The sequence below is a fragment of the Bombus affinis genome, chromosome 12, assembly GCF_024516045.1.
Source record: "Bombus affinis isolate iyBomAffi1 chromosome 12, iyBomAffi1.2, whole genome shotgun sequence".
Classification (NCBI taxonomy): Eukaryota; Metazoa; Arthropoda; class Insecta; order Hymenoptera; family Apidae; genus Bombus; species Bombus affinis.
In genome coordinates, this window is record NC_066355.1 from 9672668 (window position 1) to 9685126 (window position 12459).

General features: G+C 48.9%; 1 protein-coding gene across 5 annotated transcripts in view; it reads left to right on the plus strand.

The window, feature by feature from the left end:
- The window catches only part of LOC126922509 (protein tiptop), an 89700-nt gene that overhangs the window by 29514 nt on the left and 47727 nt on the right, over positions 1-12459 (plus strand). Inside the window, exon 1 of one of the 5 annotated variants that reach the window (XM_050735096.1) lies at positions 2167-2746. The exons of 3 other annotated variants lie outside the window; for them this stretch is intronic. The gene's annotated coding sequence lies outside the window, so the exon portion shown is untranslated. Of the gene's footprint in view, positions 1-2166; positions 2747-12459 lie in introns of those variants that run through there. One more of the 5 variants, XM_050735090.1, reaches the window with a different exon arrangement.

A 12459-nucleotide genomic window follows, 5' to 3' on the forward strand; every position in this document is an offset into this window, starting at 1 on the left:
CTTTCCTCTTGCTCGCGCTCGTTGCATTCCCAGAGCACAGATGTACGAACCGAACGAGATAGACGCGCGCGGAAGAGAGCGGAACAGTCTGAGATCCCTGCTCGAGAATACGTGCATACGCGCACGGACGCGCGTGCACTCGTGTACGTGGCTGTACGTGTACGCGCGTGTGTTTTTTCAACGAGATTTATTACCGAACTCCTAATGCTTCGGGGCACGAGGAGAGGGTGCTGCCGTTCTTCCCACCCATCGACTCTCATCCCCGTCCCTCCGCTACTACCGTCGCCAACGTCGTCGCCGTCGTCGCCCTCGACGTCATCGTAGCCCGTAGCGTTGTCGTTGTCGTTGTCGTTGTCGCTGTCGTAGTCATCGTCGTCGTCGTCGTCGTCGTCGTCGTCGTCGTTGTCGTAGTCGTAGCTGTGCTCGTTGTCGTCGACGCCGGTCTTGCCTCGCCGGCACTTCGTACCTTCTCGCCGCGTCATAGCACGCTCGCTCTCGTCTTCTCGCGCCGCTTAATCCTCGGCAACCACGCTATTACGAGTTGATTTACATTCCTGCGTTAACAAGGGCCACCGGAACGCACGTATAATTCGGCGCTGCGCCACTCTGCCTCGCCGCAATCGCTTAAGGTCGCGAGCTTTCCTACCTCGAAAAGGGGGAAAATTAAGGAGCGTGCGACCGGACAAAAGATTCGCCGTTTCCAACGCAGTGGCACGCGTGCCGCGTGGTTATGCGCTCCCTTCGAATCTGGTCAAACGTTAATCCGCCTCGCGTAAGCCTAACTGCGGAGGAACTTTGGCTAGCAAACCTCTGAGACGAAAGGGTGTGTACCGACTGCCGTTACACTCGGGCAATAAATGTCATCGCCGAAATATTTACGGCTACAAACGGTATCGTAAGCGTGTAATAAATCATTATTAAGCAAATCGTATTACCGTTTATAAATTTGACTCTTAAGGAAAGCAACTTTAACGAGATCGTCGCGAAGGATTACGTAATTTCGACCGCGGCCGCGTCACCGTGACTCTTTTCTGATCTTGGGAATTCTCACCTAGAAATAGCTGTCCTCCTCGTCAACGGGCCACCGCGGCCACGTCGACTGGAAAGTTTTGACTCGGCCCTCTTCTCTTGCACGTCCTCTCTCTCTCTCTCTCTCTCTCTCTCTCTCTCTCTCTACCTCTCTCTCTCTCTACATCTCTCTCTCTCTCTCTCTCTTGCTCTGCACCTCGTTAGTCCTGCGTTATTCACCCCATCCGCGCTGCGTATCACGCCGAAAGGCGCAAACTAGCTTCGAAGGAAACACCTCGGCCATATAAGCGAATAAAAACACACGGTCGCATATACGTATAGACGCGCGAGTACGAGTATAAAAATGATCGATCACATCGTAATTCTCTTACGAGCTAAACTAATGAGAAAAATGCCGGCCAGCGAGACGCTCGAACAGAGCGATACGAGTCGACGAACGAGTCGGATCGACTGGCGAACGGACGAAGGAATAAATGGAAAAGACAAAGGAAGCGTGTGATACGGTGGGGGATGTCCGGGGGGATGAACCGAGCAAGGTGAAAAGCAGCGTGAGAAGACGGGGGAGAAGAGTAGAGCGAAAGGGATGAGCGGGTAGGAAAGCAGGGATAGAAAGGATAAACGGAAAGACACGGAGAAGAAGTCGCGAGACCAAGGAAAAGAGTCTCCTTCGTGAAACAGGCAAGAGTGGGATGGGGGCGTGGGTGGAATGGGGCGCTAGTGGGGAGAGAAATACGTCGAGCCGGTGCGTGGCAGGGGTGGGGATAGGTCAGGGCCGCGGGTAGAGGGGTACGGACGTTAGGGTGGGTGAGGGGTCAGACGGGGAAAGATACTCGGTTTGGCGCGGGGCTCGGAATGGGACGAGAGTATGCAGAGAGAAAGAGAGAGAGAGAGAGAGAGAGAGAGAAAGAGCGAGCGAGCCAGCTAGAGAGAGAAAGAGAGAGAGAGAGAGAGAGAGAGAGAGAGAATGAGCGAGCGAGAGAGAAGGGTGGCAGGAGAAGCGTGCAGAGAAGCAAGGCAGAGGGGAGGGGAGAGGCGAGGGGGGCTGAATCGGCGGGGAAGCGTGGCCAGGGGCGAGGGGATGGCATAGGGGAAGGTGAGGTAGGGGTTGGCTGGCCGCGGCGGGGCGGGTAGGGGGTGCATCGTCGGCGGCGGCGACGGTGAGGTGGAGGGGGCAGAGGTGGGGAAGATGACCGCGGAGCCGTCAGTGCGCCACGTGCTGTCGTCGTGGGAGGGTCTTTGCTTTCGCTCCGTTTCGTCGGCAAGTCATGCATGTTACCGCGAAATCGTGACTCGTCCCGTGCCCGAGTGCTCGTTCGTCCGTCTTCGATAGTGTCGTGGTCATCGGGAAATTACGTTCGATCGGTCCGTGACGAAAGTCGCGCGACGATGAGATAGTTATTATGGTCGGTGAGGCGCGCGCGAACCCGAACGCAGAAAGAAACGTTGCGAGGGAGTGACAGGCGGCTCGACGAACGCCGAGCCAGTTGAGTGAGTGGTGCGTCTTTATTGTCTTTGCGTTGGTGGAACATCCGTGAGGATGACGCGGTGATATGGTGTCGAGGGAATCACGGAGGACACGCGAGTTCCGATGCTCGTCGTCCAAGCGCCGCGTTGCTTCGCCCATACCAGTAACGAGGATAATCGCTCCTGACGTAGCCACGGAGCGAAGGACTCATCGGGACTGACGTTTCCTGCGCACTGGAACCACTACTTCACGGTGAGTCTGTTTTCTCGGTATCCATCCTCCAACCGGGTATTCGCCTTTTTCTTTCGCTTTTCGGCCCAGCTCCCTTTTGGCATTCTTCGTAACTCTCCTCGCGTCGAGTATAGCCACTGGTTGATCGAAGGAACCGAGACACCCGTTCCTTTCTCTTACGACATTCGGTATCTCTCTGACCAACCGACAAACTTGACCGCTGGTAGACGGTGGTCGATTCTTCCTCGCTCTTTCCAGGGCGTGATTCGTAAATAAGGTCAGCGGGGATATTATTTTGCGCGCCAACGTCCAGTACGCGCGATTCTACGTTTAACCCTCGTGACCGTGCTCCATTCTTAACGTGCATCCCCCTTCGACTTCGACGAAAGCAACGTCGATGCTCGACTCGCCGAGAATCGATTTTCCATTATCGATCGAAAGTCGCGTGGCATCGCGTTTCAATTTTTTATTTCGGTCCATGCGTGTCGTTGTGATTTTCGCTCCTCTTCGTCGTTTCCCACTTTTCTCTTTTTAACTGCCCCCCACCTCGCCTCTTCTCTCCCTCCATCGTATATACGTATAGGGTATACACCCACAGGAGCACATGACCTACTCGAACGGATACATATCCACGCTTGAACAAACAACCGTACACAACGCACCTTCGTACACGCTTCCTCTTCCACTATATACAACGCGTCGATCGACGAGTAACTCGAATCATTTTTACGTACAAATTTTTAAATCGTTCGTAGCAGTCGGTGACTCACACGTGCGTCGTCCATCCGTACGAGTTGCAGCGACTCTCGTCGTCTTTGATGTGTTTGACAAACGCGTTTCGAGTCGGTGACGCGGAGAAGGAGATTAAGACGCGAGAACGCGAAGGGGGATCGGCCCGTCACTGGTCAGACAAGCGGCGACGAACTCGGCCGTGGTGTTCGCGCGGCGCGCCGCGGCGGTTACGTCGCGACAAACGTGCCATCGTTGTTTGCCGAGATGCTCGACGCGTTGCCACGTGGCACGCACCGTGATTTGCGACGGAGATAACTGTCGACGCATATAGCTTTCCTCGTTGCGATCGTCTAAGGCTGCGTCTCACGATCATCGTCCCGCTAGACAAAGAGGGCTTCGTACTTTTACCTTTACATTTACGTGCACCATTGGATTTCACGTTAATTCTTTAGCGTTTTCCATCCGATTTTAAACCCAATCGTCGATCCAATCATCGATCGCCAAGTGACGAGATGAAAGAAACGATCGCGGTAGGGTGCGTGACAGACGAAACGCGTTTGTGATTTCAGGTTCTCGGGAAATATCTGCTCTATCGGAGAGGTGTCTGCGAAAGACGCTATTGTAGAACAGACACGATCGTAGAAAGTTCATCTACGCGAAATTTCGTTCGAAACTAAACTCGCTGCCTATTCCACCTCGGTATACCGTCTAATTCTATTGCCATAGATTAAAACGACGATGCGTTGCATTAACCGCGTGATAATGTTTAAAAGAAGTTATCGTATATCGAGGTGATTTTGCCTATAGTTATTTATATTGGTTAATACGCGCCTCTCGTACGATAGATGCTGCTGGAAAACAGGATATCGTAACAATTATCCATGTGTCATCGGAACAGTTATAGATCTCAGCACTTTATATCTCTGGTTTTAAAAGTCCGGTTGACTGCGTGACTAAGGTCATTATGATCACAGCCGATGCTCGATCTGTGGCAAAGTGTCATTTTGACGAATACGTTCGAACGTACGGTCGAATATATAGGAACAAATCATACGTATAGAGTCTAATAAGTAGAATTTTACGAGTAGAAAGTTTGAGAAAATAAGGATAGCTGGACGATCGAACGTTGGGGAAAATATGGACGACGATGATTCAGATAAAAATGAGATTCGAGCCCACGACTATACTTTGTTCCTTGTTCGACAGAATGATGCGATCGAAATCAGTGTGTATGGTTTGCATCGAAAAATATCGAGTTGACTGGTCATAAATTGGTATTTACATATTCTCGAGCGAGGCGCACCGTTAAAATTCATCGACTTAAAACCGAGCAAGAATGACGTCATTGGACGCGATTAAATCCGTCCTGTCACCGTGAGACGCTTTCGAGACACGTATTATATACTTACTCGCCGAGTCTACGTGTGAGTCGTCGAGAAACGAAGGACCAAGGGTATAAGGCGTTTATTTAATCGAGCATTCTGAATTTGGGAGCGCGAGATTCCTATTGTTTCGACGACTTCGCGATCGAAATGGCTTTCTGCATTTTTTAATAGACGTCAATTCTGCAGAGCTGCGCTTGACGCGTGACTGACACTACTGACGTCATTGTGTCCGGGAAAACCCGCACGTCATTCTAAAGTTCGATTAGGAATATGCTTTCTTACATCGACGATCGCTGTAGCAAATTTAGGCAATAAACCTCTGCTTCTGCCAAAGGTGAAAACGAGATGCTTCTATTCGCGTCCCGCGATAGATCGTAAAAACGGACGAACGAAGAAATCAATCTCGAAGATCATGACCCCCTTGTATAATAATTTATTAACCAACGATATCGGTAAATCGACGGATTACAGACTTCTGTGTTTGTATCGTCGTTATCGACAGATTAGCCACCAAGTGGCCCATTCTGCATATCGAATTACGCGGAAAGATAGAAGAATACGAAAAAGAAAAGCGGCGTGGAGATGGAAAATCGCTCGATGGAATCCACTTGCCCGAACGTGAACATCTAACGCGAGAATGAAACATCGCGGCGAGGAGAATCGCCTAAACTTGTATCACGCGAACCGTGTGTCCTCGGACGAGATGGCGCGAACCAAGTTTCGCCGTATAAAACCAAATTTGATGAAAGACATCCGTATAGATGGACGTTATAAATCGTGTTTGTAGAAAATCTGTCACGACGAAGAGAACTCGTACAGCGATCTAACGTGGTTCAATTATGCAAGAGGATAGCCGAAGAGCAGCTAAATCGCGCGCTACGTCAACACAGCAAAGTCATGCTTCGCTCGATCTTTAATCCGTATAACGTATTTGCTGGCGTTCGCAGCCGGTTGAACGAACATTTACCCGATACGTATATGTAGCAGGGAATGCATGGCCGTAGGAGAGTAGGCGACAAGTGTAGAACGGTAAACAAGCGTGGAGATACAGCTTGTAGGAGTACGCGGCCGAAGTCAGCCGCGGGAACGCGAACCGGAGTTGGAAGCTGGCGTGTTGGAGCTGTGCCGCGTCAATAGCACACCCCCGCGATTCAGTAGCGCCTATTGAAGTCTGCGATGACGGGCCCCGTCTGTCAGCAGATCAAAGCCGAAGTAAGCTCTCTTTGTGATGCTCCGCCGGGTCGGTATTTAATTATGTATGAGATCGATATTCGGGCCTTCGGGGGCTCTCTTTCAACTTCCCAGTCTCTCGGTCTCTTGGTCTCCCCGTCTCGGTCCATCGTTCTCTCTTTTACCCCGCCATCGAGCATTTGCACACACATTCGCCCTGCCGCGTCTCCCGCCACCCCCCTCTTCTTTCTCCCCTCTTCCCTTCGTCGCGCTTTCCATCCAGTCCTCGATACATCCTCGTTAGGAATAAACTCGAAATCATGCCAACTACGTTATACCTGTTCTCGCATCTATGTACTTTGTCCGTCGATAAAAACAGACGGAAATAAACGCCAATGCGAATCTTCGTAAGCGAGCTTCTTCGATCGATTTTTCGTTTCGATCGCATTTACGCCGTTTATATTCGCTTTGGGACGCGGCAAAGAAAAATTCGATCGATTCGCACGTCGAAGAAACGATTCGACGGTTTGTTTACGGGCTCGTACCTGCTCCGTGACGTTTGAAGGGGCGGTGCAGCCAAGCTTTACGCGCACATTTAAATCTCGCCCGATCGTAAAGATCTCGTAAACGGCGAACGTCCATCCGTCTAGAGATACGAAGGATCTTGAGGAGAAAGACGAGATTATTACCGAGGTAAACGAACGCGCGGCCGGTGGCTGTAAACTGTCAAGGGACGCCGCACCCGATTCACCACCTAACGTTTCAATGAACGATCGCTAACCTTTCGCTCGTATTTAGCGTTTTACCAGCTTTCCTTTTAACTACGTCGGTCCTTTTCTTTCTCTTTCTTCCCTTTGGTCCTCTCCTCTCGTTTGCCCCATCTTCATCTACCTTTCGGTATCAATGAACTCCTGACCAATCCAATTTTGATTCCCGTTGACGAAAGCTTCGGTTCGGCGATCGATCGTTTACGCGACAGTTAGCAACGTTATTCGGCCGTGCGAGAGAAATTCATTTTTCGCCATTGTCGAATAACAATCGTTCGATAACTTGTTGGTCGCCTATGCGTAATATAAAGACGATGCGCGTTGCTCGAGCGACGCACGGTAACTGACTTTCCCTTCTTCTTACCGCACCAACCCCACTGGCCTAAAATGTGTCTGTTGTTTATGGCCTGCACTTCGACACACCTTGCCTCGACTATATTATCGACCTATTCCAACAACTATATGTAAATATTGCGCAGAGTAAATATTCCATTTGTATCTGACTTATCTTCGACAAAGTAATTCTATTTTGTTATTCATTGACGTTCTTTAGGAAAATAATCTTTTCGGAGGTGGAAATATCAATATTTATATGCAAAAAGGCGTGTGTGTCACGGATCGTTTAATATACTTAAGATAACGCATAAATACATTAATGAATACATCTATATTGTATCTAATTACAAAGTCGATCTAACTTTATTAACTTGATTTATGAAAGTTCATATTTTTATGAATATAATCGCGCGTATAAAAACTCCCTGGTAAATTGCTCAATTTATTTATAATTAGTATTGTGTCGATTAGAGTACATTTTAGCATATCGCGTAACGTTCTTGCTTCTTTAAACGTTCTACCAACTCGCACCTGTTAATTACTCGGAAAATGATTATTCGATCGTATTAAACCATGTTATTTAGAATCTTTTAAACATCTCGTTTTAGAGATCCGTTTCATCGAAGCTCGCGTGCAAAATTAGCAAGTGTCTGTAACTCGTGGACGGAAATGGAACTGTTAAAAAAAAAAAAAAAAAAAAACGGAGGATATATTTGAATCGATATCGACCCGATTACGAACTTTCGCGGGACCCTTGTACCGCTGGTTATTCCACCAATTTCAGCGAGACTTCGTCTTGCGCGGAAAGACACACACTGGCGAGCGTGGCGGTCAGCGAACCATTTCGAATATTTATTCGTTAAATTTCACGATAAAAAAAACTCTTTGATCAAAATCATGCCACTCGATGAACGTACTATGGGTTTTATCGTGATACATACGTCATTCAAGAAACAAATTCAACGACAAAATAAAAAAAAAAAGGAGGGAAAAAATCGAGAAAAAAGGAAAAAAGCGTCACCCTCCGTGAACGCAAAAAAATATTAGCCAGCCGTGATGGCGCTAATTTGCCGCGACCTGCGGCGGTTCGGTTGTTCCCGTTCTCTTTCTCTTTTCCACCCTCGTTGCGTGTCTCCTTTCCCCCTTCGCCCATCTATCTGCCTATCCGTCCGTCCGCTCGCCTCTGTCTCTCTTTCTGCCCCGCGCGATTACCCGCTCCGCTTTTTCGTCCCGACAAATCCATTTCGCTCGATTTCCATTTTTACGCATCGATTGCGCGTGTGTGCAATCGTGCCGCGCAACGAATGACCACGAAAGGTTATCGTTGCACTTCGAATTACGATCGATGCGTACCTTTCTCGTTTTGACGTTTCTGCTTCGGCCGTCCACGTGCGCGACCTCCAACGAGATGCGGTTTCAAACGCTCGCAAGCTTTTCACGTATATGCGATTCTTTGCTTCGCATGTCGCAGAAGTCCGTAGCGCGATCAGCGAGGCTTCTGATTCTACTTGAAGGAAGAACTTCGAGGAAAACAGGAAATTATCAAATACGGGTTTATCAGGCAAATTCTCAACTGGATATCTTCAAACTCTGTTTGTTCGAAAACGACACCTTAAACGGGGAATCTTATCCCGAGGTTTTCGCTTGTTTTCGTTCTGCTGCTGATCGTCCACGTATACTAAATAAATTTTATTTATCTGTTTATTTATATCCTGGGATGGGCCCATTAAAATACACGCATTTGTAACGACAGGTAGTTACTCGATACGGATATTTAGAGAAAAAAATTTTTCCGAAATATATGTGAAAAAGCATAGTTATAGTAAATTTGGGATAAAGATAACGCCTCGTAGATCGCTCGCTCGAATAACGCGTCACTGGCGAAGATCTATGCGGTCCGAAAAACTATTAGCTGGAGAGAATAACATACGATTTAGGGTATCTAGATGGAAATGTTTGGATCTAGTAAACGCGACATCGACCTAGCAACGGTTTTCAAATTTCCCAATTCTACGTTTCATCGTATTATATCTTCGACTTATTTTTCACGCGCACTCGTGCTCGTATCGAACGCGTTATAATTACCAGGAAAATTTCGTCGTGCCAACGACCGTTCGAATAAGATTCGCCCAGCTTCGTTAACGTTTCCTAATCATTTCGCGAGCGTGCACAAGCCGTGTATCGATGATCGCGGAAACAGGCCAAAGGCAAGAGAGCAAAAACGAAACGTTTGCGATGTTGGGTGGATGAGCACGCGTACACACGATCGAAGCGAGAATTCGTAGCAAAGAGGGACTAAAGAGGAGGACAGAGCAAGAGGGATACGGGGCAAGGGGAAACGTTTTGATCGGTCGCACAGAAAATTGTATTTTCAAAATCAATTAATATCCAGAGAATAATAATACAGTGGCTAATGATCGTGCAGTCATGTATAACCGACTTGTTCCCTCCGCCCCTCTCCCTTTTCCCTTGGTTTACTCGCGATGACCCTCGGGCTACTTCGAACTGGATTCCGCGCGGGTTGTGACGCGTCGATTCGGCCAAAGTGCGTTTGACAATTTTTAATTATCGATAACGAGTTTGACCGCGAAGATAGGTCGACTGAAATGCGATGCATCGACGAACAATCGAAAACCGGGCTCTGCTCGTTCGACGATATCGTATCGTTTCCGTTGTAAGCATCGAGTTCATAAATTGTCTATTTAACACGAACGGTAGTTTGTCTCTTTACCGCGTTGGTCGCAACGATCCCGGCTAATGGTTTATCAAAGGCAGATGCGTGAAATACGATAATTCGACCGGTATGGTTTTATTCCTACGATATTCGACTAAACGCGATCGTACAAAAGTCCGTTCTCTCGTTTTTCTCGTACTAACGCTACCTATATAACCCTTGAAAGGCAGATGGTTTTACGTACGCGGCAGATACTGGGTCCGAGCGGGCCTCTAGCGAAATTTTCCTCTTTAACCCATTAAACGACCAAGATTGCGTTAACGCGATATTTCATTCGCAATTTCCTTTTAGTCGATTTGGATTATCGAGTTTCATAAAATCCGTAACCAACTGAATTTCAAGAAACGTCTCGATATTTCTTTCGTTATTATTTCACCTTTCGTTTCAATTCGACCAAGTTGACAAAATTTTAGGAAGTTTATTTATACACAGCGATTGACGAACGAGGATTAAATCTTCGTCGTTCTAAGTTCCAGCTTCTATGACGCGAGACAATCTTCTCGCCAATAGTTTCATCTCGTATTCTCCGGTTCGACCGCGTACATAATTGCTGGCGACTTCGCGGTTTTCCAGAAGTTTTTCGGAAATTTCTCGCGTGGGATTGCGGCAGCGTTTCGGGCGCCGCATCGATCAAAGAAACTGCCAAGTTGACGTCGCCGGACGGCTCGTAACTTACTCTCCTTGCACAACCATCTAAATATACAGAGAGAGTCTCGTGGTGCTCGGCTTTGTTTCTCCCCCTCTCCCTATCTGCACTCTGTGTTCGCCGTAATGTCGCCAGCTCGAAAAATTCACCGACTTTTTCGCGGTCCGCTTGCTCGGTCGGTTGCATCCATCGCCGTGGATACGTAGACGATCGCGGCCCGAATAGATGATATCTCGCAGTTAGTGCTCGAAGAAGTCCGGAAACGCGAACGACGTACTTTATGTATTCGCGATAGACGATAAATTTTCTCTCGCCTCTTGCCACGAGCGGAAAAATTCCACCGTGAATCACCAGTTAGATTACTCGCGTCGTTGCTCTCCGGATTTCGCAGGACACAAGTATTCTGCTATGCGCGGACAGAGAGAATCGCGTTGGCGACGCGCGCGCGTGTCCCCGCGATGGCTGCGCCATAAATCATTCTTGATGATTCTCCGCGCCCGTACCTACATACTTTGCTCCACGATTCACCGCCACCCGTTACACGAACCGTCTTTAATTTCGGGATCGAGCCGAGCCTACACCGTACTCTCGTACCGAGACCAGCTACTTACTTCTCGCACGCGATCGAGTCGTTCCGTCTACACGGCATTCGATGAATCATCCCCCTCGAGATCGAACGTCGCGTTCCACGCTACCGGAACCGCCACCAAATACGAAATTCGCCCTTTCGAGAGTCGCGATCGGCGAACTCGCCCAGGGACAGTCGAACCATCGTCGGGTTAAGAATCGCTGTGAGGCGTAAGGCGCGTTATCGGTGCGGTTTCTTCGACCGAAAACAGACAGAAATTGTGTCGCTTTCGAGCTTTGTACGCGGCTACGAAAAAAGATGACTGACGGAAAGGTACTGCCACGTCGGATCGCGCGTTGCATGTTTTAAAACATACCACACGCCGTACGATTTTTAATCGTCGTATTGCAACGTTATGTCATGATCGAGGATTTTCATTTCGCAACTAGTTTCATCCGCCTTTGTTTTAACGGAACGTTATTATCTACCTCTTGGTTTTATCGTTGGAAGCAGAAGAAAGGCGTAGGTTTCCTCAATTTTGCTGCACGCTTAAGGAGCTAATAATCCAATATACGAGAGGCTCTTAAAACTTGATTCGGATTAACGATCACGGCTACGGTCAGATCGCGTCAACCTAGGCATCGTTCCAGAGACTTTCATTCGTCTCGCCGGAACCGCCTATTGTTAACGCCGTTACCGAATCGCGTGTAAGCGACGTTGACCGCTGCTTGACTGCGCGTGATTCGACCGTAGCGCGGATCGTCCCCAAGGAATCGTAGCATCGCGCGACGCGAATCCAAATCGCGGAACCAGCTTCAAAAAAATCGTAACCGCGTCGAGCCTGAACCATAGGCGGACTCGAGAAGAAACTTACGCGAGTGGAATTGGTTGGCGAGTTTCGCGCGTTAAGAAGGAAAGGCGAGAGATTATGGTCGTAGCTGGAGGAAGGCGCGAGCGTGTGCGCGTTATAGGTGAAACACGGTACCGGGTGATAACAGCGAATAATAATCGTGCATGTTACGTCAGCGCCGTGCATACGTGCCGAGAGTGCCACCCACTTGCACGTAGATCACTCTCTTGTCTCTTCCCTCTCTGTCTATCCGTAGTTTCTCCCCCTTATCCTGCGTTCCCTCGCGACACGACGAACTGCATTCCGAGGAGGAGCTAGGATCTCGCAACGACAGCGACCACGTCGTAACGCGGTCTATTGTCGGTGAGGCGGCGACACCACGGTTTCTCGGTTCTGTAGCTGCACGCGCGTACCGTCTGTGCCAACACGCGTGTAACGGTATCGAAGTCGCGTGTAAACCGGTGAATCACGGCTCGGCACGGTTCGTTGCGTGGGAAGAAAGTGGGAAGGGGTGGCAGTGGCATTGCTTGGTCCGAGGACACTGAT